A 26868-nucleotide genomic window follows, 5' to 3' on the forward strand; every position below is an offset into this window, starting at 1 on the left:
TTTTTTCCTCCTGCTTTCTTCTTTCCCTCTCCTCAAAACTGTACTCCTAGTTCTAAGAATTATGTTACTAATTAATGTAAGCATTGTATCTTGTTTTCCTATCTTTGTTCCCCTTCTGTTCACAGAACTGCAGAAACTTGGGATTGTTATCAGGGACATCATGACCAGAGGCAGACAACCTCAAGGGCCAGGACTCACATTATAGAAAACATATATCAAGATAAAAGACATCACAACACTATGAGCTGGTGCAGTCCCAGTCAGGTAGCTCACGACCCATGTTTAAATAGCTCGCCTGTAAAACGGTCCTGCCATCTTAAGGAGGTGGGACAGTAGCCTTTGGATATTAGTCTGCTACTCTCCTCATTTGCTGGCAAATTAATAAACTCCTTTTCCTTCTTTCTCAAACCCTTGTCCTCGTTTTCCTCAATTGGTGCCAAGGGCCGGGACCAAGTATTTAGGTAAGAAAATCAGCTATAAGATAATACAGTCTGAATGTTTGTGTCCTCACAAAGTTGAAATCCTAATGCCCAATGTGATGGTGGTACCTTTGGGAGGTGCTTAGATCATGAGGGTGGAGGCCAACTGAATAGGATTTGTGCCCTTATAAGACAGACCCCCAGATAACTCCTTAGCCCCTTCCACCATGTGAGGACACAGTCAGGAAGCTTGGTCTATGAACCAGGAAACAGGTTCTCACCAAAACACAACTATGATGGTGTCATGATCTTGGACTTACAGCATCCAGAAGTGTGAAAAATAAATTTCTGTTGTTTATAAGACACCCAGTTTGTAGTATTTTGTTATAGCAGCCAAAAAATCTAAGACATAATGTTGACAGAAAAAAAGCTCATTTGACTGATATATAATCAAGGCTCATCCAAGGTCAATGAGACAGGGCACAATAAAAACAAGCAGTAGTGCCCTCTGGATGAAGAGAACTGCCATACAACCTTAGATCACTGATGTGATTTTCTAGACTATGTATGCATTTTGGAGTATACAAATGATTTTTAAAAATAAGAGTGTACATATATCTATATAGAGTATATATACATACCGTGTGTGTGTAATGAGTATATGTATATCCACTCTTATTACACAATTTGATTTTTGGAAAAAATTTAAATTATTTTCTTCTTAAAAAGAAAAGGTCTGGGATTTAAAAAAAATATTACATTCCTAGGATTTGGGGTAATAAATTATACTCCTACTTATAATTTGTTTGTAGAAAAACGGTGATAGCTTCAGAAACTTGGAAAATACGCTATTGTTTGAGATAATTGGAAGATTATCCATTTAAGAATAGTATCAATTCTGGATTAATATCAGCATCCAACTTCTATTTGTTGTGCTAGGCAAGTGTAAATTAAGCAATATCCAGGACCAAAATAGAATAGCTTATGTGGAGGTAGGTACTGTATTTTACCAACATGGCACCATGAACTTTGTCACTGGGATCCAAAGAGATTAGAAAATGGATGGGGGAAGGCCAAGTATTGTACTTCTGTGTCTGGTAGTAGTTACTGATAGAAGTTTAATGATTAAGACAGTTGGGCTTCCCTGGTGGCACAGTGGTTGAGAGTCCGCCTGCCGATGCAAGGGACACGGGTTCGTGCCCCGGTCCCCGGTCCGGGAGGACCCCACATGCCGCGGAGCGGCTAGGCATGTGAGCCAAGGCCGCTGAGACTGCGCGTCCGGAGCCTGTGCTCCGCAACGGGAGAGGCCACAGCAGTGAGAGACCCGCGAAACAAAGACAGTAAACTTCCTTGCTATCCTGACTTCACCACTTATCTACTTTGTGAATTGTATATACTTAATTTATCTGTGTCTCAGCTTCTTCTTCTGAGAGATGGAAATAATAGTTTCTACATCATAAAGTTGTCACAAAGTTTAAACTAGTTAGTATCTATAAACTCTTTAAACATCCATGACACATAATAGGTAATATATGTGTTTCCAAAAAAAAAAAATCCAGCCCTTCATTGGTATTTAAAAGTATAAAGAACATTAGCAACATTTCTCAGGAGATTAGGGGTTTAATCAGGGGCATTTTCTCTTCTAGAACTGATGAAAGGGTAATGCATGGATCCCTAGAACTTCATATGCAAAGCTATAGGGAGGCTTGGTCTGTTTTCTACAAAGAAAGATGAGAATTTGGGCAGATGTGTTATACTGTACCACAAACAGCCTGTTGTTATAAACTTATATCTAATAAATGACCAGAGCATAACTGCTCTAGGAAAATGACAAGCTATGTACATTTTGTTTTCAGGATGCATGGACTACCGAAATCTGCATCCATCTCTTTCCTTCTTGATAATCCATCTTCCTGGGGCTACGATGCTGACAGTGACCCAGGGCTGCCCAACACTACACTCAAACCTTAACCTGAATCTACTTTCCTGAGTGTATGACAAATATATCTCTTCAACTTAAACCTCATCAAAGTATATTTTTCCTTAGAGTCCTGTTTTAGCTGGCTGTGGAAAAACATGATCTGTTTGTAAGGTAAAGACTGCCAACAACTTAGTACAAAAGTATTTATATTTTCCCCAAATACTCCTAGAACCATCATTATTTTTGCCCAAAGGATGTGTGTAATGCTTATTCTAGGAACAAAGGAATTAACTTCAATGCAGGGTAAAATAAAAGTGAAGGTGAATAAGTGGTTTCCATCAGATCACACCACCCCCTTTGATTTGATGGCTGCTATATAAAGACAGCAACCTGTGTGATCCTGTTTCCTGGTAAGTACTAGAGCATAATAATTAAAATGATAGTTAATATTTATTGTGTTCCCAGCACTGTACTAACTGCTTATGTGCACAACTTTATTTCATTCTCACAACTTAGCCCCCTGAAGTAGGAGGTAGTGGTTATTATTATGTTTATAGATAAGGAAACTGAGGTTTACAGCAACTAAGGATTTTGTCAAAGGCAAACAGCTAACAACTTGGGGAGCCAAGAATCTAATCCAAATTGTTTGATTCAAAAGCTCTTATGTGTAAAACAGGCATTGTTTCTGTTATTTCCTTGGTTGAGAGAGAAAGTGTTTTCAAAAGATACCTAATTCTATTACTCAAAACATGTCCTTTACATATAAAATACTAACACAATGGATGAAATGGATTATACAACTATGGAGGACAATTGCCTCAGACCTTTCTGGGCCAAGATGCAATTTCTAGCAAGCTGTACGTTTAATTATTTTAATGCCATAAAGTCATGTGTACATATAGTCACATTTAGTTTTTATGTGCTTAACTTCCCAAGGTGAAGAAATAATACTATGTCAGAAGGAATCCCGTGAGCTACCCTGTTTTGTCCCTTGTGCTCTGCCCCTGGGTCTCCAATCTCTCCCAACCAGGTTTGCGGACTCTTCCCTGTATTTACATGTATCCCCTCCCACCTCCCAAATTCCTTTATGCAACACCCACCTATACGCCTAGGCTTACCTCCATGTAGACTTTCTCTGCTTCTGCAACAGAGAAGAACAAACCTGATGCCATATTGGGTCTATTCCTTTAGCTCTAACCCTTGTGCTTTGTTGTTTGTGCTTAGTCATGCTGGCTCTGCACGTTTGTAAAACAATGTTGCCTAGAGCCTGAAATATACATGATAGCTCATTCTCAAGGCTCTGACCTTTAAAAGTATAACACTTTTCCATTCAGATAGAGATTAAAAGTTGCAGAACAGAAAATAACAATTGTCTTGTTGGAGGTTTATAGTAACATTGTGATCAGACCTGCCATGTACAGCTGCAAGAACAAAGGATTTCTGCCCCAAGAAGTGTCCAACAACCAGCCACTTCCCCTCCCCTTTTAGTATAAAAGAAGCCTGAATTCTAACTCAGGTAAGATTGTTCTTTGGAACACTAGTCCACCATCTTCTCGGTAGGCTGGTTTTCTGAATAAAGTCACTATTTGCCCCAACACCTCATCTCCAGATTTATTGGCCTGTAGTGCAGCAAGAGGTAGGAGCTTGGACTCAGTAACACTTCTTTCAACTAGAAACAAACAGAAAACTTCTCTCCCTTCTCTGAATTCCCACTGTTCTTCTCTGATATCAGGTATTTTAGGCAGTGAGTGTTCCATAACACAAACTGGGTGGCTTAAACAACAGAAATTTATTTTCAAGCAGTTATGGATCCTGGAAGTCCCAGGTGCAGGCAGGATTGGTTTCTCCTGAGGTCTCTGTCAGAAGGCCATCTTCTCAATATGTTCTCATATGGCCTTTCCTTTGTGTGTGTGTACTCCTAGTATCTCTTCCTCTTCTAAAAACCCCAGTCCTATTGGATTAGGTCCTCACCCTTATGACCTCATTTAACGTAATTACCTCTTGAAAGGGCCTGTCTCCAAATACAGTCACAGTGGGGGTTAGGACTTCAAATGTATGACTATTGTAGAGATACAATTTAGTCAGTAACATCAGATTTTACTTGACATTCAGAATTATAGCTATTGTGACATCAGTTTAACTCACTACTAACCTGGGAGTATCTTGGAGAAAGCAAGTCTATCCAATCCATGTCTGTAACTCCTGCAACATTTGGTATAGTGTTCTATCATTCACTGAACATAGTGTATTTACACCATTAGCAATTCATAAACATGTCATTCAGTCCCAGCAATAAAGTTCTGAAGTAAATAATGTTACCTCCAATATAGAGATTATGAAACTGAAGTCCGGATAGATCAGGCATCTTGGTAAAATTCTCATGCTTAGTAAAGGACAGAACTAAAACAAACCTAGGTCTATTTTAAAGCAAAGCTCAGGCTTTGTTTCCAGATTTTTTTTTTCCTCCAAATCTGCCTCTCATGACATTTGTTGAAACAAATAAATGTCACTAGGGTAGGCCATTGGTGGTGTCATTTTCTTTTTCCCATTCCCTATGAGTAGGAGAAGTGACAGGATTTTCTTTGATCACTTTTGTTTGGACAGGCAGAAGAATGGATAGAAATTTAAAAAATGTAAGACTAGCAGAAGCAAAAGGAACATCCTTCCTTTCTAGACTTTTACAGGAAGCAATACTGAAATGGTTAATAAAGGAGACAGAGGTGAGGAAGGTGTAAGGAAGGTGCCTAACATAATATTAATGATAGTATATTTCAACCGAATAAAGCAGAAAAACATAAAACACTAGTTGGATTTAACAGGCATCCAGCTTTATGCCTGACATCACAGGGGGTGTGTTTTATAGGCAATAAGAGGTCCACCTGCTCCACAATTGTCCCTCATTATCCATCCACAGTGCCTGAAACTACCATGCTGTTGTAACTCCAGTGGTTTAATACTTTAGAAGTTACCAGTCCCAGTTGCACCTAATCCCTATTAAAATCTAAAACTAACCTGTAGGATGGTAAGTTAACCCATTAACATATTAACATATCACATATAATGCATGCTATAAAATATACATCTGCTTTTTAAAATATGGCAATGAATGGTGCATCATGACAAAGCAAGTATATATCATAATTCACAGACCTAAATGTCCAGGCAAAACATGAAGTTTTGGGAGGCCAAGGAAGGGCATATATCATGGGGTACTTGCAGGCGGGTGAGAAAGGGGAGGGAAGGAGAGGAACCTGGAGGAATGACAGAGAGGATGGCAATTAAAATGAGAGTGGGATGTTACTGAAAACCAGCTGCCAATTCCCTGTAAGAACAGGTCCCTAAAACACATGATTAGACAATGGTTGAGAGTTTTGTGGATCTAGGCTTTCTTAGAGGCAAAGCAGAGGGTGGTGATTGACTGGGGCAAAAAGTTTGAGACTGGTAGGTTTGAATCAAGCAGGATAAATGAGTGGCATTTAGTTACTTTCCATCTCTCTGCCATTTATACTCAGGAACATCATTTGTACAGTTTTTTGCAAAGCAAGAGCTGAACTATGATGATAATTGATGCTTTCAATTTTTTTGTGTTCATTTTCTATTTGGCTGATATGTCCAGAAACTCTTCCTTGTCTTGCCCTAAACTGTCTAGATAATTGGTTCAATTCTCTGCTCTGCTTTGACTGGGGGAGCCTTGCCCATTTAAGGCATTTTTCTTTCAACTCTTTTAAGCCACACTCAGTTGGCTTAAAGAGGTGCTGCTACTAAAGCAAAGAGGTCAAGGCAGATAGTTAGACCTGACAATTTACATTGCCCAAGTTCCTGACTCAGTTCCTTGAGGTTTATAAGAGGGAAAGAAAAAATGCCAGATATCTTATTCTTCTTAGCTACTTTAAAGGGTAAATAATTAAATGCACATCAAAGTCAGCTGCAACTGGATCCCTCTTTCTGCCTGTACCTTCCTTTCCAAATAATGGCCTCCTGCATAACTGAATCTGTAGAAAAGAGTACAGTTGAATCTGCCATTTTGGCTGGAGCATCTTTGGGTACTAATGAGAGATCAGCTTAGTAATGTGACAGCAGTCCAATCTTGATAGAGATATGATGGCAAAGTATTTAGAGGTATAGCTTTCTTCACTTCTGTTAAAACATCACAATCATTGATAGCTGTACTATTTTTGTTGTTTTTCTCTGGATTTAGAATATTTGTAATAAATGGTGCTATGATATAAATGTTTATGTCTTCCTAAAATGCATATGTTGAAATCTTAACCTCTAAAATGATGGGATTAGGAGATAGGACTTTAGGGAGGTGCTTAGGTCATGAAGGCAGAGACCTCATGAATGGGATTAGTATCCTTACAAAAGAGGCTTCAGAGAGATCTATTCTCTGTTCTGCTGTGGGAGGACACAGAGAAAAGAGAGCTATCAATGAACCAGGAAACCCTCAACAAACACTGAATTGGCCAGCACTTTGATCCGAGACCTCCCAGCCTCCAGATCTGTGAGAAACAAACTTTTGTTGTTATAAGCCATCTTGTCTACAGTATTTTGTTAGAGCAGCCTGAACAAACTAAGACACATGGGATCTAGAAGCATTCTGTAATTTAGCAAAGACTTTAGTTGATAAGCCATTCTGAGAAGCTTCAATTATAGATCAAAAAAAAAATAGCATTCCAAAATTTGGAGGAACACTTATAGCAGTTTAAATTAATGAAAGCATATCTATAGAATAAAATAGGAAGCAAAATAGAAGAAAAATATTTAACATGATTCAAAGGTGCTCATACATTTTTAGTAACATAGACACATTATAAAGTACAGTAGATAGTACAGTATAATTCCTTGGTTTAAAAAATACATGCACACACACACACACACACACACAGACATACACACAAAGGCTAAAAAAAATGTAAATTATATAACCAAAATGTTATCAATGATTTTCTCTAGAGGGTAGGATTACAGAATTATTTTACTTTTTTTTTTCAAATTTATATGCATTTAAATATATTTTATAGTAAACACTTTGCAACATGTGAACTTATTTTTTTAAATAAAATATAGTAAAATCATTTCAGACTGTTTGCAGTGGTAATGTAGCTTAAGTCTGTGAACACAGGTCACTCTTCACTCCAAAACACATCACCATGGACATTCAATCAGAGACTTTTAGCAATTTAAAACTGTCTTAGTTTTCTCATTTATAAAAGAGGGGCTAACATTTAACTTTCCATGTTTCCTAAAGGTTAAAGATGTCTTATCTTTATCTAACTATTGTAATTAAATAATGTTAAAAGGTATTATTCATTCAAAAACATTTATTGGGCATCTGCTCGCAAACACTGTCAGGAGAAAGGTTGACAGACAATGCCAAAGTAAACTACTCAGTTTGGTTTTTTGAGAATAATTTTCATAACTGCTTGAATTTGAAAATGAAAACACATTATTTATACAGATACACCTCAGTTTGTGTATATTTTTGCCTAAAAAGGAAATAACCAGCTTGTACCACAAATATAAGAAATAATAATTGCAATCTAATTACATGTTTGTAAGCCTTAATATAATAATTACTAAGGTTTAGAAAAAAGCATATTTGAAATCAATTTGGACTTTGATTTGAAAGATTTACTTTTTTTCAATATCAATGTGGTTTTCTTTTGTATTAAAGTAGTGCATATGTGTTACATAAAATTCAAATAATAGTGAAAAGTGAAAAAGTAGTTAAAATCCTTTAATAGGTAATCACATAATACTTTTCCAAACATTTATATATGTATATATAATTACTTGTAATATATGTGAATATATAAGTAAGTATAATGGGGTTATACCAAACTCTTTTTGTAGCTGCTTTTTGACATACATATGTCATAAAGATCTTTTCATAATAAATATAAATTTACATAATAATTTTAATGACCACTAGTATCCAATTACATGAATATAACAGACAAAATTTATATTCTCCACTTAAGGTGCCTCTATTCATCACTATATAAAGTTGGGGGCTCATGGTAATTTGGACTAAAACACAAAGGAATTATTTTTATTTCAGTGTTTGCCTAAATTCTGCAGATAGCAATTCAGGTTCTTTGACAGCACATATTTTTCTTATACATATAAATTATGGGAAGATATTGAAAATGTGTGCATCTTAATTTGCTAACTTATAAGAGCTGGAGTGTTTTAGAGATAGTGAAGTACAAAAGAAGTAAAGTGGCATCAGGGGAAAGCCTTGAAGCTCTGAAAAAAAACAGATGTTGTCTCACTCTGAGCACTCAGATCAAGAACTATTAGATGAAAAGGCACCTTAAAAGGGTGTATAGTCAACCCAATATTATGGGCCAGGGAATAGGGGGCTATATTGGGTAAGTGGCTTTTGTGGTCACACAGACAGTGAGAGGAATACGGAGGGTCACAACCAGGAAGTTGTACTTCTGACTGGAAGTACAACAATCTTTCAAATATACTACAGCACACATTATATTTTACCTTCCTTTAGCCAATGCACTTCATTTTATGTTACCCTTGATATGTCCAACACAAATTCAAAACAAGATTATTAAAATATTATGACTATTTGCCCTTGACCTGAGAATGTTTATTTGGACAAAGGCATTTATGAGAAGTAATACATCAATCTCTGTGCAAGGCATTTACAGACATTTTTAGCACATCTTTTTTTTTTTTTTTTAATGCTACTCCAGCGTTTCCAGCTCATCAGATTCAAAGCTTTCTCTCTATCAGGAGTCAGTGTATGCTGCTACCTGAATCTGTCTGCTTTGATTGAGGAGGTGATTTGTGTAACCATGGAGTAAGACACTGTGGTTTTCTGCAGTCTGAAATAATCCTCATCAGAAAGCAAAATTGCCTGAGTAACTAGGATAGATCTGGGGGGAGGGAGATATTGGTCTGTGGTTCTTGGTGACAAGCTATGTTGGCACTAGTGATGCCAAATATCACTTAAGGTAACGAAAACATCTAGTAACATGGTTAAAATGCTTACCACAGCTTATAACAGGCATGCCAAGCTGCACGAAGGCTTTTAATGATGTTGTCACAGAGGAAATGAGTCCATAGTTCACCACTGCCTCCACAAGGGGTGGCTGCTACGATTTCAAGATCTGGGAAAAAAAAAAGCCGTTAGTTGGCAGAGCACCTGGGCTTGCTTTTAGAAGAGATGCTGAACAGCATAGTGACAGGAAAGCACTGATAGCCAAATGTGGCTTCTCTATGATTGAATCATATATTTACAGGAACTTTGAGATTATCTAGTTATGCCTCTCAGATCACCTAACTGTACAGTCTCAGAGGAGACTGAGATCCAGAGTATTAAAGAGAATTAAAGGACTAGTCCAGCCCTAAACTCAAATGTAAAAACTATGTCTCCTCAAAATCAATACTTTCTCCACAACACTCTGAGATGCTAAAATTAACTAATTAATTAAAAGAGAGTCCCACAGGTATGAGACTAACCAAAATGTTTACCATCATTCTATATCCAAGAGTTTGAAAGGCTCCTACATTAGAGGCTATTTCCTCCAAGTTACTGGGTCTATAAGTTGAAGAAATGACTCCTAGGTTATTAATGGTACCAAAGAAATATCTTTATAGCCTTGCTGTTTATTCACCTGTAGTAATGGTTATCTGAAGGGTGTACTTTTAGCATGATCATTTTGTTTGTGAAATAGAATGTTTAATTAACATATTTTAACAAAATATGTAAAATTTCCTAATCAATGAATTGTATTAAATATAGAATGGTATAAATAATCTAGAAAAGTCAAATAATTCAATGAAATTAGATAAATTCAGTTCATTGTTTTACTCAATATAACCGTGATTTTCTCTGCAGTCTTGGTTAGAAAATAGGTAGGATTTATCCTAAATCTGTCCATGGTACTGAAACTTCTTCTAGCAATATAATGGAGCATCACAGCAGTATTATGGTAGAATTCTCTTCAAATAATTTTTTCCAGCTTTATTGAGATATTATTGACATATAAGATATGTAAGTTTAAGGTGCACATTGTGGTTATTTGGTACACATGTATATTATGAAATGATTACCTCAGTAAGATTAGTTACCATCTCTATTCCCTCACATAATTATCTTTTTTGTGTGTGATGATAACATTTAAAATCTACTCTCTTAACAACTTTCAATTTTATAATGCAGTGTTGTGAATTATATTGACGCTGCTGTACATTAGGCACACTGACCTTGTCTATCTTATAATGGACGTTTGGACCCTTTGACCAACATCTCCCCAATTCTCCCATCCCCTGGCAACCACCATTGTACTCTCTACTTCTATGAGTTTGGCTTTTTAAGATTCCATGAATAAGTGAGAACATACAGTATTTGTCTTTCTCTGCCCGACTATTTCACTTAGCATGATGCTCTCAAGGTTCATCCATGTTGCAAACGGCAGAATTTCCTTCTCATGGCTGAATTATTCCATTGTTCTCTACCCATTCTTCTCTCAGTAACACTTATGGCTTTTCCATGAATTGGCTATTGTGAATAATGCTACAAGGAGCATGGGAGTGCAGGTATCTATTTGTGATCATGATTTCATTTCCTTCAGATATATACCCAGAAGTGGAACTGCTAGATCATATGGTAGTACTATTTTTAATTTCTTGAGACACCTCCATACTGTTTTCATAGTGGAAACAATAGTGTACCCACAACAATTACTAAGTTTACATATTAATCATCTAACTGCTACTGATCATACAATCTGAATTTGATGGAAATTGTTTTAAAAATGTAGTTTTCTCTAGTGTATACATTTTAAAAAAATCTGAAAGAGTGTAATTCAAACTGTAAACCTAAAATTAAATTATTTTGTTTATTTGTTTTTAGTTTTTCCACAAACACAAAACACCCTAATGTAAAATAAATCACAGAATTTTAGTGTTGAAAATTATTTTGGAAAATTGCAAGACTTTATTTTTTTATTTTTATTTATTTATTTATTTTATTTATTTTTTCCGAAGGGATTTTTTAAAAATATATCTTTATTGGAGTAAAACTGCTTCACAATACTGCACTAGCCTCTGTCGCACAACAAAGTGAATCAGCCATGTGCATACATACATCCCCATATCCCCTCCCTCTTGAGCCTCCCTCCCACCCTCCTTATCCCCACCCCTCTAGGTCATCTTAAAGCACTAAACTGATCTCCCTGTGTTATGTGGCTGCTTCACACTAGCTATTTTACATTTGGTAGTGTATATATGTCGATGCTATTCTCACTTCTCCCCAGCTTCCCCCTCTCCCCTGTGTCCTCAAGTCCATTTTCTATGTCTACTTCTTTATTCCTGCCCTGTCACTAGGTTCATCAGTACCATTTTTTTTTTAGATTCCATATATTTGCGTTAGCATACAGTATTTATTTTTTTCCTTCTGACTTACTTCACTCTGTATGACAGTCTCTAGGTCCATCCACCTCACTACAAAGAACTCAATTTCATTTCTTTTTATGGCTGAGTCATATTCCACTGTATATATGTGCCACATCTTCTTTATCCATTCATCTGTCAACGGACACTTAGGTTGCTTCCATGTTCTGGCTATTGTAAATAGTGCTGCAATGAACATTGTGGTACATGACTCTTTTTGAATTATGGTTTTCTCAGGGTATATTTCTGGGGTGTGCAGTAGTTCTATTTTTAGTTTTTAAAGGAAACTCCACACTGTTTTCCATAGTGGTTATATCAATTTACATTCCCACCAACAGTATAGGAGGGTTCTATTTTTAGTTTTTTAAGGAAACTCCATACTGTTTAAACTGAGTTCAATAAATATAAATGATATTAAACGCAAAATGCCAATTATACCCTAACTTTTGTATAATAATCTCCCATGGCCACCAAACCCTACCTTATACCTGACTTTAGTCCTAGGTGGAAGTTCCTACCCTTCCCCTTCTCTCAATGTTAACATATCTATAGTGGTATAAGTATTTAATCCCTGGACTGGACACTTCTGCCCTTCATTAGGGATAGAAGTTTTTTTTCTAGTACCATTTGTGCAGCCACAATGGGCCTTGCCTGTGCCCTGACAGTAACAGGGTTTACTTTCACTCTCACAGAGCTTTGAGGTTTTTACTCCACAAGAGTGAAGGGTCTGGCCAGAGGGTAGGGTTTCATACTTTTCCGGCAGTAGTAGTTGACCACCTCCGGCATGTCTGCGTCACTAAGGTGCTCTCTCTAGTCTCCTGCCTTGCCCCTAATCATGTTTATTAGCACGTGCTATCGGAAAATGGAAAGGAGTCTGCAAGGATGTGTAAACTCTTCCTATACCTGGAATCCTCCACTATTCCAGTCTAGCATACCAGCTCAACACTAGATTTTGGGCAATTTGTTAAAATATTGCTGATTTCTTCTTATATTCTTGAATGACAGTCACTCTCTCCTCCTGTGCTTCCCACAGGTGAGTCAATCCATCCATCCTTCTCTTTTGAGATGCCTGTCCCTCACTTAAATCCAGGCTACTTAATTGCCCCATGATTTCAGCTTTTGATTGACTCAAGAAAGGTTATGATTTTTCAGTTTATCTGATTTTTATTCACTGTTAGAATACTAAACCTAGGAGATGCTACTTTCTATAACCTAGACAGAAGGAGACATCACTTGTCTTCTCTCCACTTCACTTTGTGAACTCCATTCATAATGGTTTTCTTGAAGTTCCTCTAAAAGTTCATGTCTCTTTCTACTTCAGAACTTTATGCTTACTTTTTTCTTTACCCAGGACATTCTCCTTTCTGCTGTGTCACTACCTGATCTCTCAGCCCCATCCCCTTACCCTTTTTTCCTACTTATTTTATGGTGATCTTTAAATCTTGGCTCAAATATTTCCTTTCTGACATACCATTTTAGCTATACTTGGTACCTCTACTGTATGCTCTCATCGTGCCCGATATATTTCCTCTATATAACATTTTATAATTGTAACTGATTTTCAAATTCAAATTTTCCTATTGTCTCAGACTTTTGTCAGAGGCCCCAAAGGTTGAAAACAATAGCTTCTAAATGTTCATACATTCTAAATTAAAGTTCTAGAACATTTATATATAAGATGACTCTGTTATTTATCATCTAAATTGGAACAACTTGTGAATAAAATAGAATGCTATTAAAAATTCAGCTTTCACCACAGATGTAACCTGGTATTGTCCCAAGTAAATAGGAATACAAGTTGATTTTATAGACCAAATATTCCCCCTCCTCCCCCACCCCCGCACCCAAGCCCTATATTGAAACCCTAACTCCCAATGTACTTGTATTTGGAGACAGGACTGCTGAGGAAGTGAAAGATTAAATGAAGTCATGAGGTGGGGCCCTAATCTTATAGGTCTGGTGTCCATATAACAGAAGGAGACAGCAGAGGTCTTTCTCTTTCTCTACCATGTGAGGACAAATTCAGAAGACAGCTATCTGCAAGCAAGGAAGAGAGTCCTTACCAGGAACCAAACTGGCTAACACCTTAATCTTCAACTTCACAGTCCCCAGAACTGTAAGAAATGTATTTCTGTTGTTTAGGCCACAGAGCCTATGGTGTTTTGTTATGGCACCCCTAGCAGACTTATACACCTACCTATAAGGAATGCTTAAGAAAGGCATTACTAAACTACTTCTGCCAGCATTAGACCATCATTCACCTATAGGATACAACAGAAAAGGTCAATTTGGAGACTAAAGTAGACTTTTGAACAACACTGGTTTGAACTGTGTGGGTCCACTTATACTCAATTTTTTTTTCAATAAATACATACTACATGATCCAGGGCTGGTTGAATCTACCGTTACCAAACCGCAGATAGGGTGGGCCTATGTTACACATGGATTTTCTACTTTGAAGAGGGTCACTGCCAATAACCCTCACATTATTCAAGGATCAACAGTATTTGGAATTTATTATTTGATTATCTGGGAAAAAAACTCTTCATGTGCTGTGGTTTACATAAGGATATAAGCAGGTTCTTGAGACTCTGTGCATTTACTTGAGGAGAGACAGACAGAGACAGAGATAGAGAGGCCGAGAGTAAAAGAGAGAGAGAAAGAATGCAAATAAAAGCAATGGAATTAAGCTGCACTATTGCCAAAGACAGAGCACAAAAGGATGTTCTCTTGAGTAAAGAAGTGACCTCAGCAGAAAGTACCTTAAAGTACCACTGGATGCAAAAGCTTGGTGAGAGGGAGAATTGGGGAAAGAGTGGAGATTTATGCCAGCCTGATGGGAAGCCACCAATTAGAAGAAATTATGGTTGGAAGGCCTTAGCAGAAAAATGTCTAAGGAACACACAAAAGCATCCACCAGAGAGAATATGCCACAATTCAGAAGTTTTATTTATGGATTAAAATTTCCTCATTAAATATGACTTTTCCTGTACTTTATCACTCCTCCACTTCCCCCCTTTTACCTACCCCCTAACTCTAATGGTTCCCAAACTGCAGTTACATAGTTGGAGAGGGGGAAAAGCAAGGAAGGGAGAAGTAATCTATAATCTCTCTCTTCCTCTCTGTAGGTCTCTGAGGATAAATAAGGCCTGAGATGGAGAAGAGAAGATTTAAATGGTATGATCTTTTGTTTGTTTTGATAGTCTACTAGACTGGAGTTTTTATTACCTAAACAAAAGAAGCTATATAATTATTAATGGACAGTGACTAAAAGTCCTTTGAATCCTACCAGAGTTTACAACCTGTATTAGGAAAGAATATTAAGGAAATGGTTTTCAAGGAAGTTTTGAGAAAAGATAAAGATTTCTTTATCTTTTAATCGACCACAGCCGATTACGTGGTCTTTTAGATACTTATAAATTGATTTTTTGTCATTATTTGGTTAACTGATTTTCTCCTTGATTCCAAGTGAGAGCAGTGACAGTATCTGGTTTGCCCATAGCAGTGTCCCTGGCATGTTTGCTAAATATTTTGAATGACTGTATGAGAGGGCTCCAATTATCCATCTTTGTAATTTATTACTAAATTGTCCTTGGTAAACTAAGCATTGTTTTCTTTCAATTACTGAGGTTAAAATGTAATTATATGCTGTTTCCAAAATCTGTGGGTTTTTTTCATATACACATTTTTTTACATTGTGGCAAATTATATGTAATGTAAAACACAGTTCAGTGGCATTAAGTACTGATACATTCACAATGTTAATGCAACCACCACATTTCATTTATCAGTTCATCTATCAATGTACACGTGGGTTGCTTCCACCTTATGACTATTGTGAATAAAGCTGTTATGAACATAGGTGTACAAATATTTGTTTGGGTCTCTATTTTTACTTCCTTGAGTAATACTGGAAGTGGAATGCTGGATCATATGGTAATACATTTAATTTTTTTGAGCAACTGCCCTAATGGTTTCCATAGCAGCTTTACCATTTTACATTCCCATCAACAATGAACAAAGGTTCTAATTTCTCCACATCTTCACCAATACTTGTTTTTTTCTGTTTTTTGATAATACCCATCCTAACTGGTGTGAAGTGATGTCTCATTGTGGTTTCAATTTGCATTTCCATGATGATTAGTGATGTTGAGCATCTTTTCATGTGGATATTGACACTTTGTATATCTTTTTCAGAGAAATGTCCATTCAAGTCCTTTGTCTATTTTAAATTTTTTTTTGGTGTTTTGATGTTGCTCTATAAGAGTTCTTTACATATTCTAGATATTACTCCCTTATGAGACTATCATTTGCTAACATTTTCTCCCACTCTGTGGGTTGCCTTTTCACTTTCTTCATGCTGTCCTTTGATGCACACAAGTTTTTAATTTGGATGAAATCCAATTTATCTATTTTTGCCTTTTGTTGCCTGCATTTTTTGTGTCGTATACAAGATATTATTGCCAAGTCCAAACGCCTTCTAGGGTTTTAGTTTTAGCCCTACAGATATATCTTTGATCCATACTGAGTTAATTTTGGTATATGTTATAAGGTAAGTGACCAATTTCATTTGTTTGCATGTGGATATCCAGTTTTACCAACACCATTTGTTGAAAACACTCTCCTTTCCGCATTGAATGATCTTGGCACTGTGTCACTTGACTATATATGTGGAGGCTTATTTCTGGGTTCTCTATTTTATTTTACCAAAACGTGTTTTTTTTTTAAGTTAGAGTGTATCTTCCCTTAAGAAGCAAAATAATTACCAATGCTAAGGTAAAGGTGTTTATTTCACTTTTCCCTGGAACAGGAGAAATTAGGAGAGCACCACTGGGATCCAGGCCCTGAGGAATGAGGGAGAAAAACTGTTGGAAATTGAAAAAGAAGCCACAGAAAGGAAGGGGATACTGCTGGCGTGGGTGGCCCTCATCTGTAACTTGATTTCAGTAGGCAAAAGTTTGTTTATATTCTTATCTCCTCCCCACTACAAATTCTCCCTCTTCTTTTCAGTTTATTGTTGAGATATCACTACTGAGGTTGGTACCAGGGACAGCTCCTGACTGGCAACAATGTATTGGGTTGTCAGGGAAAAACCCGAACGAACTTTTTGGCCAACCCAATAGATCAATTAGGTCTTTCAGCTCTTCTCCTTTTAGATGCAATCTCCCATCCTCTTCTTTCATTCCAAACTTGTATATATACATCCCTATGTGTGTAAACTAAAGAACAAACAACCTGATATCTATTATTTGAAGAAAAAGCAAAAGTTTGTAAGACAATATATTGTTTTTTTGCAGGAGCCATTCAATGATATGTGTGTCATTCAATAAGATATGAATGTGAATAGCTTTGAAATCTTTTGACATCTAGGTAGCTGCAGTTTTCACAGGATTATGCTTCCTCTTTAGTCTACTTGTACTAGTCAGAGTATCACTTACGCCTTTGATGACAACAATGACAGCTGGTAGAGAATGACAATAGAAAAGTGGTTGGTGGCTGAGGCGCCTTAGGTTGGACTAGTGTCCTACATGATGACAGTGATAAAGTTCTGGCTGTCAGCAGGGTATCACCACCCCCAAAGGGGTACAGACAGAAGCATCTGAGGCAGATGAAGGAGGAAGCGGCAGAAAAGCATCCAAGAAAGATCAGAAAGATAAGTTCAGAAAATATAGCCTGAATAATTTTTATGATTCCTTTATATTAACAGAGCTTAATTTTTTTTTTTTTTTGGTGATCTGAATGACCATTAAAAGCTCTACAGTTTGGGTCAATTTTAAGTAACTTGAGAAACTAGAGATAAGTAGCTTTGCGGGGGTAAAAAAGAGTCTAGCTGAGTCCTGACTGAAATATGTAATGATATAATTGAAGATCCAGTCACATCTTGCTAATAAGGAACAATTAGAGCTCAAACAGTTGAAACCTGGAGATATTTTATTTAAATGCACAAATAAACCTCTTCTCATATCATTTTTTTCCCAGCAAGAATGTGGATACACTCATTTAACCTTAAGAGGTAATACAGTGACAACTTTAAACAGTGTGTGGTAGATTTTTTTTTAATGATAGTGAGCTATACACATGTATTGATATTTCCGCCTCCTCTCTCTACAGTGCTCATTATCATGATACTGAAAGAATGTAAATGTTGTAAAGCCTTACTAAAAAGGAATGAGGTATTTCATTAATTTCTTCATAGAGGGAACAAATCAAAAGCAGGACAGAGGAGCCTGCAGCCTAGAACATGCAGAAGACCTGTACAAAAAATAAGCCCAGCACAGCTCCTGTACTATTCCATCTCTGAGAGGGCATAGAGGACAGAATGAGCAAGAGAGGGCAGCATGGAGCTGAAAGCAAGTGATTCATTGAAGTGTACTTCGTTTTTTCTCTACAAAGAAAGAAAATAATGCAATCAGCAAAGCCAGGGCAAACGAAATCTGTCAAAGAAATTGTGGTCCAAATATGAGGTGCATTGATTAAGACATGATTAGAGAAATTGTTGGGAAGTGAGAAAGAATTGTAAACAGAGCTCTTTTCCTTTCATAATAAAAGGAAAAGAATTCCTTTTCCTTTCCTCATAATAAAAATAAGAATTCCACAGACACTAAAGAATTAAAGCCATGAGGCAATAGGAAAAATACAGGAGAATGTGTTTAGGGCTTTGGGGTAAGAAAGGCCATCCCAAAAACTATCCATAAAGCGAAAGTCAAAATGGATCAGTTAAACTTGATTAGAATTAATAAAATTTTGAAAGGAGAAAGAATGTGGAAAAAAGCTAGACAATAAATGGTAGCCGAAAATATGTGCAACATTTGTGAAGCAAAGGGCTAATATTTGAAATTTTTTTTAGAGATAAAATAAGGCAAATAACAAGATAAAATTAGAGCAAAGTATATAACCGGGTACCTTGCAGAAGACGGATTTTGAAGTTGTTCAGTTTTCCCTAGTGCAAACAATGCTGCAGTGAACACCCTCTTACACATCTCAATGTTCACATGTCCAGGTGCTTCTCTTTAAGATACAGTGCAGTGGATTACTGGAGGCCAGTGTGCACGAGTTTTGGTTTTTTTGTTTGTTTTTCATTGTTTTAGCATTTAGGGTAATGCTACCAAATTCCCCTCCAAAATAGCTGTGTTAATTTATACTCCTTCCAACACTGCATCTGAGGGTCCATTTCCTTGTATCCTTACAGGTTTTGCCTCTTTCTAATATAATGGTTGAATATAGGGTCTTGCTAATAGATTTTGTTTTCCTTGATTACTAATTTCTGCACTCAGTGGATGATTATTTCCTCTTCTAAGAATTATTTTTCTTGTTAGGGTATTTGCTACCTGGATTTATCTTGTCCTTCTTTTACAGTATTCTGTAACTTGTTCTTAGCCTTTAAAATTTTTTTTGCTTGAAGCAGAATGGCTATCTATCACTCATAATCCATCAAGAGAGGGTGGCATATGCATGTTATCTAGAAAAACAGAGCTAACCAAAAGAATAACTCCAAAATGAAATGATGAAGAGTGGCTGCCTTTAGGATAGTGAAGGTTAGGACAGAAAACTGCTCATTTTTATGATAAAACCCACTGGGTTACTTGACTTTTTAAAAAAATATTCATATATTCATTACTTTAGATTTATAAAACTGTCAATTAATGGAAAGAACAATCAGCATATGAAAAAATCCTGGATATAACTTTTATTTCCTGTAAGAAATTAACCCCATCTAAGCCTCAATTTCCTCATATGTAAAATAAGAATAATAATGCCTACATCATAGCTGTGTTAGGACAATGTCTAACCATTATTGGCCTATTTTCTCTTCCTTCTCCTTTCAGTAACTTGATCTTTCTTTTTCAAATAATGTTAGATTGCCATTCAACTTTGTTAAATTGACATTGAATCATCACATTTATTCATTACCTACTGGGTATAAATTAATATTTTTAAATGCTGTGTGTGTAATTTCCCATCAAGGACATTACAATGGGGACTTCCCTGATGGCACAGTGGTTAAGAATCCACCTGCCAATGCAGGGGGCATGGGTTTGATCCCTGGTCCACGAAATCCCACATGCCACGGAGCAACTAAGCCCATGTGCCACAACTACTGAAGCCCATGAACTCTAGGGCCTGCATGCCGCAACTACTGAGCCCACATGCTACAACTACTGAAGCCCACATGCCTAGAGCCCGGCTCCGCAGCAAAAGAAGCCATCGCAATGAGAAGCCCGCACACCGCAATGCAGAGTAGCCCCCGCTCAACGCAGCTAGAGAAAGCCCACACAGCAATAAGGACCTAACGCAGCCAAAAGAAAGAAAGAAAAAGGACATTACAATGATGTTGGAGATAAATGATACAATTGCATTATAGATTCAAACCAGCACTTTGAACCAACAATAAGAAAAATAACATAAGAAAAATAACCATACCTATATTTATTAATCACTACAGGCTATAGGAACTCATATTCAACATTAGAGGGGATGCTGAGATGAATAAGACATGATGCATGCCTTCAAAGCGCATACATTTTAGAAAAGAAGATACAAGGCAGATGTTAAAAAGTACTGTTAAAGATGAGCAAAAGGAAATGCTTTGAAAAAGGGAAAAAGCGGGAAATTACCTATCTGTAGAAATCTTGAAATGGTAATAAAAGCCATTTGGGAGGGCCAATATGGATAGGAAGGGTTTTGTTAGCTAGAGATGTAGGAGAAGCAAATGCTCCAGAAAAACAGTGGCCAGAAAGGCTTATAGCATGTATGGAGAATGGTGAGAATTCCTGGGTTGCACGGTAGGAAGAGGCAGTTGGTGATGACACTGAAAAAGGCTGCTGCTGAATTGGAGCACCTGTATGCTTTGCATGTGGACACCTGTCTTTTAGGCCTGTGGGTGCCTCTGCTCCCTTCTGTGGGTAACAGCAGAGTTATTTTCTTCAGGGTGCTTCACTCCTCTTACCTTGTCGTCCAGTTAAGATTATAAATAATGTTACCATTCATCCCTCTCCCCAAGAGGTAGACATATAACCCCACGTATGCCAATTAATCTGTCACTTGGGAATCTGAGTCTTGACCAAGGAGGCACATGGACCAAAGGACTGTTGGAGCTAAATCAACTTCAGCACCTACATGCAAAGGTTCTGAATCCCACCATCAGAATCTACCCACTTTCTGGTCCTTCCCAAGGCCCCACTTCTCCTTTACTTTAGTAAGCCCCTTAGTATCCTTACAATAAACTTCTTGTTTGTGTGTGTGTGGGGAGGGTAATAAAGGTTTTGTTTTTCCTTTTGTTTTGCACAACTTAATCAGAATCACCTTCTGTTGACCATAAGCAAGAAGTTCCAACTGACAAACATGTCTAATGGATCTGAACATAATTTGCAAACGAGGAGCAGTTAAAATTTATTGAAGAGTAATATGATAAAGATGCAATTTAGGAAAAATTGAAGTAACAAGGAATTAGAATCAGAGTACAGGCAAGAAGAAGTGCAGTGTTTTGTGGAATTAAGAGGACTATGAAGGAGTAGAAGGCTATGAGACTTTATGGAAATAAAAATAATATAGTTTGGAGGAATGAACACTAGACATTATTATAAAGAAACCTGAATTTGAATGCCAGTTCCTGCCCAACTTCTGCTTGTTTAGGCAAGTTTCTTACACACACTGAACCTTTATTTCCAAATTTTTCATAATGTGGACAGTAATATGCCTTCACTGTCATGTTCTGAGGATTTAAATCATAGTATATGCAAAGTGCTAAATGTCATTTCTGTCATATAATAGGTGCCGAATTAATTAGTTCAAAAATTCAGTAGGACTTGGTAAATGATTGTATTTGACATATGAAGTAAGAGGCAAAGTCAACATTGACATCAAGCTTTTGAATCTGAGATACAGTAGATGATGACAACATTCAGACCAGGAAGAGAAGTTGGTTTGGAAGTGGGTGAGTATGAAATAGTGCTTAAAATAAAAAACTGAATTTTTAGCATGTAGTTTTTTTGTTTTTTTTTTTTGCGATACACGGGCCTCTCACCGTTGTGGCCTCTCCCGCTGCGGAGCACAGGCTCCGGATGCGCAGGCTCAGCGGCCATGACTTATGGGGCCAACTGCCCCACGGCATGTGGGATCTTCCCGGACCGGGGCACGAACCCGTGTCCCCTGCATCGGCAGACAGACTCTCAACCACTGCGCCACCAGGGAAGCCCTAGCATGTAGATTTTTGAGATAACCAGGGAATCATTTTTTTCAAGACTTAAGAGAATGCTGAGGCTTAAAGAAAAGAACTTTAGAGATCCTTGTAACTGGAAAATTGAATGACACGGTAACCAGTGAGTGACTACAAAAAAAAAGAAAAAGAAAATATTGATGGTGAATTCTAGTATGTGCTTATATAAAGGGAGAGTGAAAAGGGAGAGTAAGTAAAGGAGACAAAAGGGAGCATAACATCATAACAGCACAGAAGCCAAAGAAAAGACTTGTAGAAACAGGGTTTTCATACTTCACTGACTCAAATGTCTCAAATGCTACAGAAAGGACAAGAAGTGTGGAGATTAAAAGGAATCCATTAAATTGTCCCATTAGTGAGTCTTCTTAGAGATTTGTTTCAGCCAAGTCATTAAAGTAGAACTAGATGTCAGGGACTATGAGAATAATGCCTCTTTTATGTATCAGAAGTTGTTTGGGGAGTGGCATAGGGTATAGTAAAAAAGGAAAGCAAAGGAAAGCTGCCCACAAATACAATAATCAGTACTGGAATAATTAGAACTGATCTGAGAGTTTAACAGCAATTATACAGTTTAATGTAAGCATCCAAATTAATGTGTGAACAAATCCTACAAAAAGAAAAGGCATTTAGAAGCCACATACTCCAAATGCCAACACAGTGATTCCATTATATCTCTGCCAATGTTCACAATATTGCAAACGTTTGTAATTTTTTAATGATTAAAACATTTTTATGTTAACAATAAATTCAAAATAAACCACATAATCATAATCTTTAATGTTGGAATTTTCTGATCTTGGTAAACACTGGAAATTAAAGACATATATTTACAGAATTTCCAAGACAGTTAATTCATTTCTTATGTCAGCTTTCTCTAGAAATAAACTCCTTTCTCCTTCCAAAGACCCCATCAGGTTTCTTTTCATCATGATAGCTCATTCTTTTTTTCCATATATATATATATATATATATATATATATATATATATGGAATATATATGCATATATATGAAATATATATATACACACATATGCATATATATATATATGCATATGTGTGTATATATATATTTAGCTGTCTGTATGCAACATTATATATTTAACAATGGGGTCATTTCTTAAAATTCATATTAAATAATGCACTTTATATTTCGCTCATTATAAACTCTCAAAAACCTGCAGGGTAACGGAAGAGATGTTAGCAATCATCTGTTCTGAACCGAGGAATCAGTGAATGCATCAGCTCTTGTGCAGGACTTCTTGGTGTCCCTGCTGGGAGAGCTTGAACTAAACCCTGACACTGGGAAAGAAGGTCCCAGGTTGTCCTCTGCGTCCTTCCATGGGTAACCATGGACTGAATCCACAATTTGCATTTTATTACCTATATGCATCTGTTATTTTCCTTGATAAATATTCAGAAGACAGCAAAACCAAAAAAAAAAATAAAGGTAATTTATAACAATACATAGAAAACTCTCAAACCCCATTTAGAAACCTGGTCACATCCAGTTACTTGCATGAGCAGTTACTAATTTTTTCTGAGAGAAAAAAAAAAAGTGCTAGATTTTTAGATACATTGCTATGAAATTTTCTAGAGAAGATGAGTAATTATTTTAAATAAGACTCCAAGTTAAGTGTTTTCTTTTTCTTCTTTCTCATGGCTAGATCCCAATACCCTTGTGAACTGAAATCTAAAGTATTTACAAGGAATTTGGCAGTAAAGCCTAGGACTGAGTTCTAGTGTACACTAACAAAACAAAGGAAATAATTCTTAGCTGATTCAAAAATAAATAAAAGTTTTTGATTCTATCATTGGGTATTTAGGGCCAAAACAAAGTATTTGCATTAGCAATATTTTTAAAATATCAAATTAACAGAAATACCTGATCTGATTAATTTTATTTTCTTGTTAACTTCTTTCATTCACTTATCTATTCATTGATTTAGCTAACTTTTATTTTGCACTTAATATATTCTAGATAAATGGAAAAGTACAGAGAAGGGAAACATGCTGTCCAAAGAAGTTTATTATTAGGAAAAAATTCACAAAGAGGAGCCTAATGAAACCAGGTCTGGAAGAAAAATAAAATGACATTTCCTTCCGCAAAATAGGAATACAACTTTCTTCCTTGTCATTGCCTCTGTCTCCTAAATTCTGGTGAGAAAAAAAGAACAATAACAAAAATAATAATAATTAAATCTTTGTGAATACTCAGTGTATGCCAATACATGATTTGGTCACTCTGGTCTCATGAACTAAATTTGTACAGTAAAATTTTATTTATGTAAAACGTTTTATACAAAAAGCTTTGGCAGAGAGTCTCTACTGTGAGGTCCACCAGCTTGTGGTGACACCATGCTTTTTGATGCATCAGGCGTTTTGATTCCACAAAGAAACCATAATTATGTGAGTCTTTAACCTAAGACCCAGACAAGTACCTCTTAACACTGAAAAGCTTTTAAAACACAAAAACGTGAAATTAAGAGCTCAGGTTTTCTGTGCACTCCCCCATCCCTGCTTACCTACGTCTCCATTTCTGTGTTTGTTTTATCTTTAGGATAATAAAAAAAACAATGAGTTTAAACTGTATATGTAATGAAAAGAAATTAAAAGTAAGGAGAAAGAGGGTGTAGGATGGGAATGTCTAAGACAAGTGTTGGCATTGTGCAAACAACGGAATGATTTTCTGGGAGAAACAGCTCTGTCAGTTTCCTTTCTTATGGCAACATTTTTAAAAGTGACATGCACATAGAGATGTCTCCCTGGACAGCTTCCCTGGTCTGTGAGTGGGCCCTGTTCACCACTTCCTATTCTCTATGCAGCCTGATGATGATAGGCCTTGGGTTTAGATTTTCAAAATCTGAGCTCTGGGCTCATGTCAGCTCACTAGTGAGTCCCTTTTGTTTCAACATTTAGAAAAACACCTGTATTCACTTCTCAACCAGGAAGCACAGAGGCTGTGCTGGTAAGGAGGCATGGTTCAAGAAGTTGCAGGTAAACTGTAGTCTTCCATCCTTCTGACACATGGGTGGGAATTCACACTATGGATTTTTTTTTTTTTTTTTTTTTTGGGCAGTACGTGGGCCTCTCACTGTTGTGGCCTCTCCCGCCACGCAGCACAAGCTCCAGACGCGCAGGCTCAGTGGCCATGGCTCACGGGCCCAGCCGCTCCGCGGCATGTGGGATCTTCCCGGACCAGGGCACGAACCCGTGTCCCCTGCATCAGCAGGCGGACCCTCAACCACTGAGCCACCAGGGAAGCCCCTGAGACATTTTTGATTGTCATGACTAGGGAGATGTTATTCACATCAAGTGATTAGAAATCAAAGATCTTGGTAAACATCTTACATTGCACAGAACAGTCTCCCACACAAAGAGTTATCTGGTCTACAATAACAGTGCCAAAGGTAGAAACCCTGAGTCAAAACATTCAGTACAATGTCAAATAGCAGTAATGAAATCAGGCACCTTATATTGCTCCTGGATTTACTTATAGTATCAGTGATGCTTGTTTTTTGGTTTCTAAAAATGAGCTTTATGAAATTTTAAAAGTTTTCTTCTATTCCTAGTTTGCTAATGTAAGTTTGCATGTTTGTATTTTAACCAAGAGTGGGTGTTGAATTTATTATTATTCCTGTAGCTGATGAGATGGTCATATGATTTTTTTACCTTAATTTATTAACATAGTATAACAAATAAGCAGATTTCTAATTTTTGTCTAAACTCATATCCCTAGTACAAACCTTATTCACTTCTCTAAATGTATTTCTGAATTCTATTTACTTGTTTTAAAGTCTAGGTTTATTAGCAAAAATGACCTATAGTATTTATATTTGTGTTTGTGTGTATGTATATAGTCTCATACAGCTGTGTGTTCATATTCTTTAAAACTGTGATTTGGAAGTTATTTGAACTTTTTAAAATGAGTCTTTAAATTGATTTCTTTATGCTATAATATTATAATATATGCTATAATATTCTATGAATTGAAAGATTGCTATAACATGAATGACAAAGTTCTCTGAGGGTTGTTTCAATTTACTCATAAAACTATTTGGTAATGGTGCTATTTTTGAAGATAAATAAAAATAATATACTAGAAAATACATTGTAAAAGGCTGCTTCCAATGTTTCAATTAGATGCTTTAATTATACTAAGACATTTAATCCCCTTAACAATCCTATGAGATACTTGCATTTCCCCCATTATACAGATGAGATACCACTGTACCCAAAATTTAGTAACTGTTTTTAAGAAGCTTTGTCTATTCTATTAACTAGCCCAAGTATTCAAATTCTCTCATTTGAATCCCAATGACAAACAGCTGTTGGGATTTTCTGTCTGGAGACATCTCTTTACCAAGTTAAGGTACAAAAATGTGACTTGAACCAGATTTTAGTTAAATTAATTCTTCCAAAGTCCTAGGTTCCAGATTTGGCTATGTCACTTGCTAGTTGTAAGATCTTGATCAAGTCACTTCCCCTATATGATCTCAACTTTCTCATGTGTAATATGAAGCAGCATGAGTAGATGATGTCTTGCGGGCCTTCTAGATACATAAAATTTGGCAGGTTTTCAACCAGTGCTTTGCTATAATAGCTGTGCAGTGACAAATATTTTATAAATGGACAAATATATGAGGCAGGTATGCAATGGATTCAACTAAAGAAGGCCTATGCATTACTTGGGTAAGAATTTTACACTTAGCCAGAATTCCAATGTGGCTTAGAAATCAAATATATTATATTATTAGAGCAAGAATACTCTTTTAATTCCCAGGCTAACTTTCATTCTTTGCTAGTGTTTGGCCAGAGAACTGCTCTGTGAAGAAATCTGAGGTTACTACTGGACTTGGTACGAAGTAATATCTGTCATGGGCATGGAATGTGAGAGC

At 36.6% G+C, this 26868-nt stretch overlaps 1 long non-coding RNA gene across 3 annotated transcripts in view; it reads right to left on the reverse strand.

Moving 5' to 3' along the window:
• Positions 1-8175: 8175 nt before the first annotated feature.
• Positions 8176-26868, reverse strand: part of LOC307196463 — a 706311-nt gene continuing 687618 nt past the window's right edge. For all 3 annotated transcript variants that reach the window (XR_013831138.1, XR_013831139.1, XR_013831140.1), the window contains one exon: positions 8176-9470. This is a non-coding gene — a long non-coding RNA (uncharacterized lncRNA). The remainder of the gene's footprint in view (positions 9471-26868) is intronic.

Source organism: Stenella coeruleoalba (genome assembly GCF_951394435.1).
Source record: "Stenella coeruleoalba genome assembly, chromosome: 13".
Taxonomy (NCBI): Eukaryota; Metazoa; Chordata; class Mammalia; order Artiodactyla; family Delphinidae; genus Stenella; species Stenella coeruleoalba.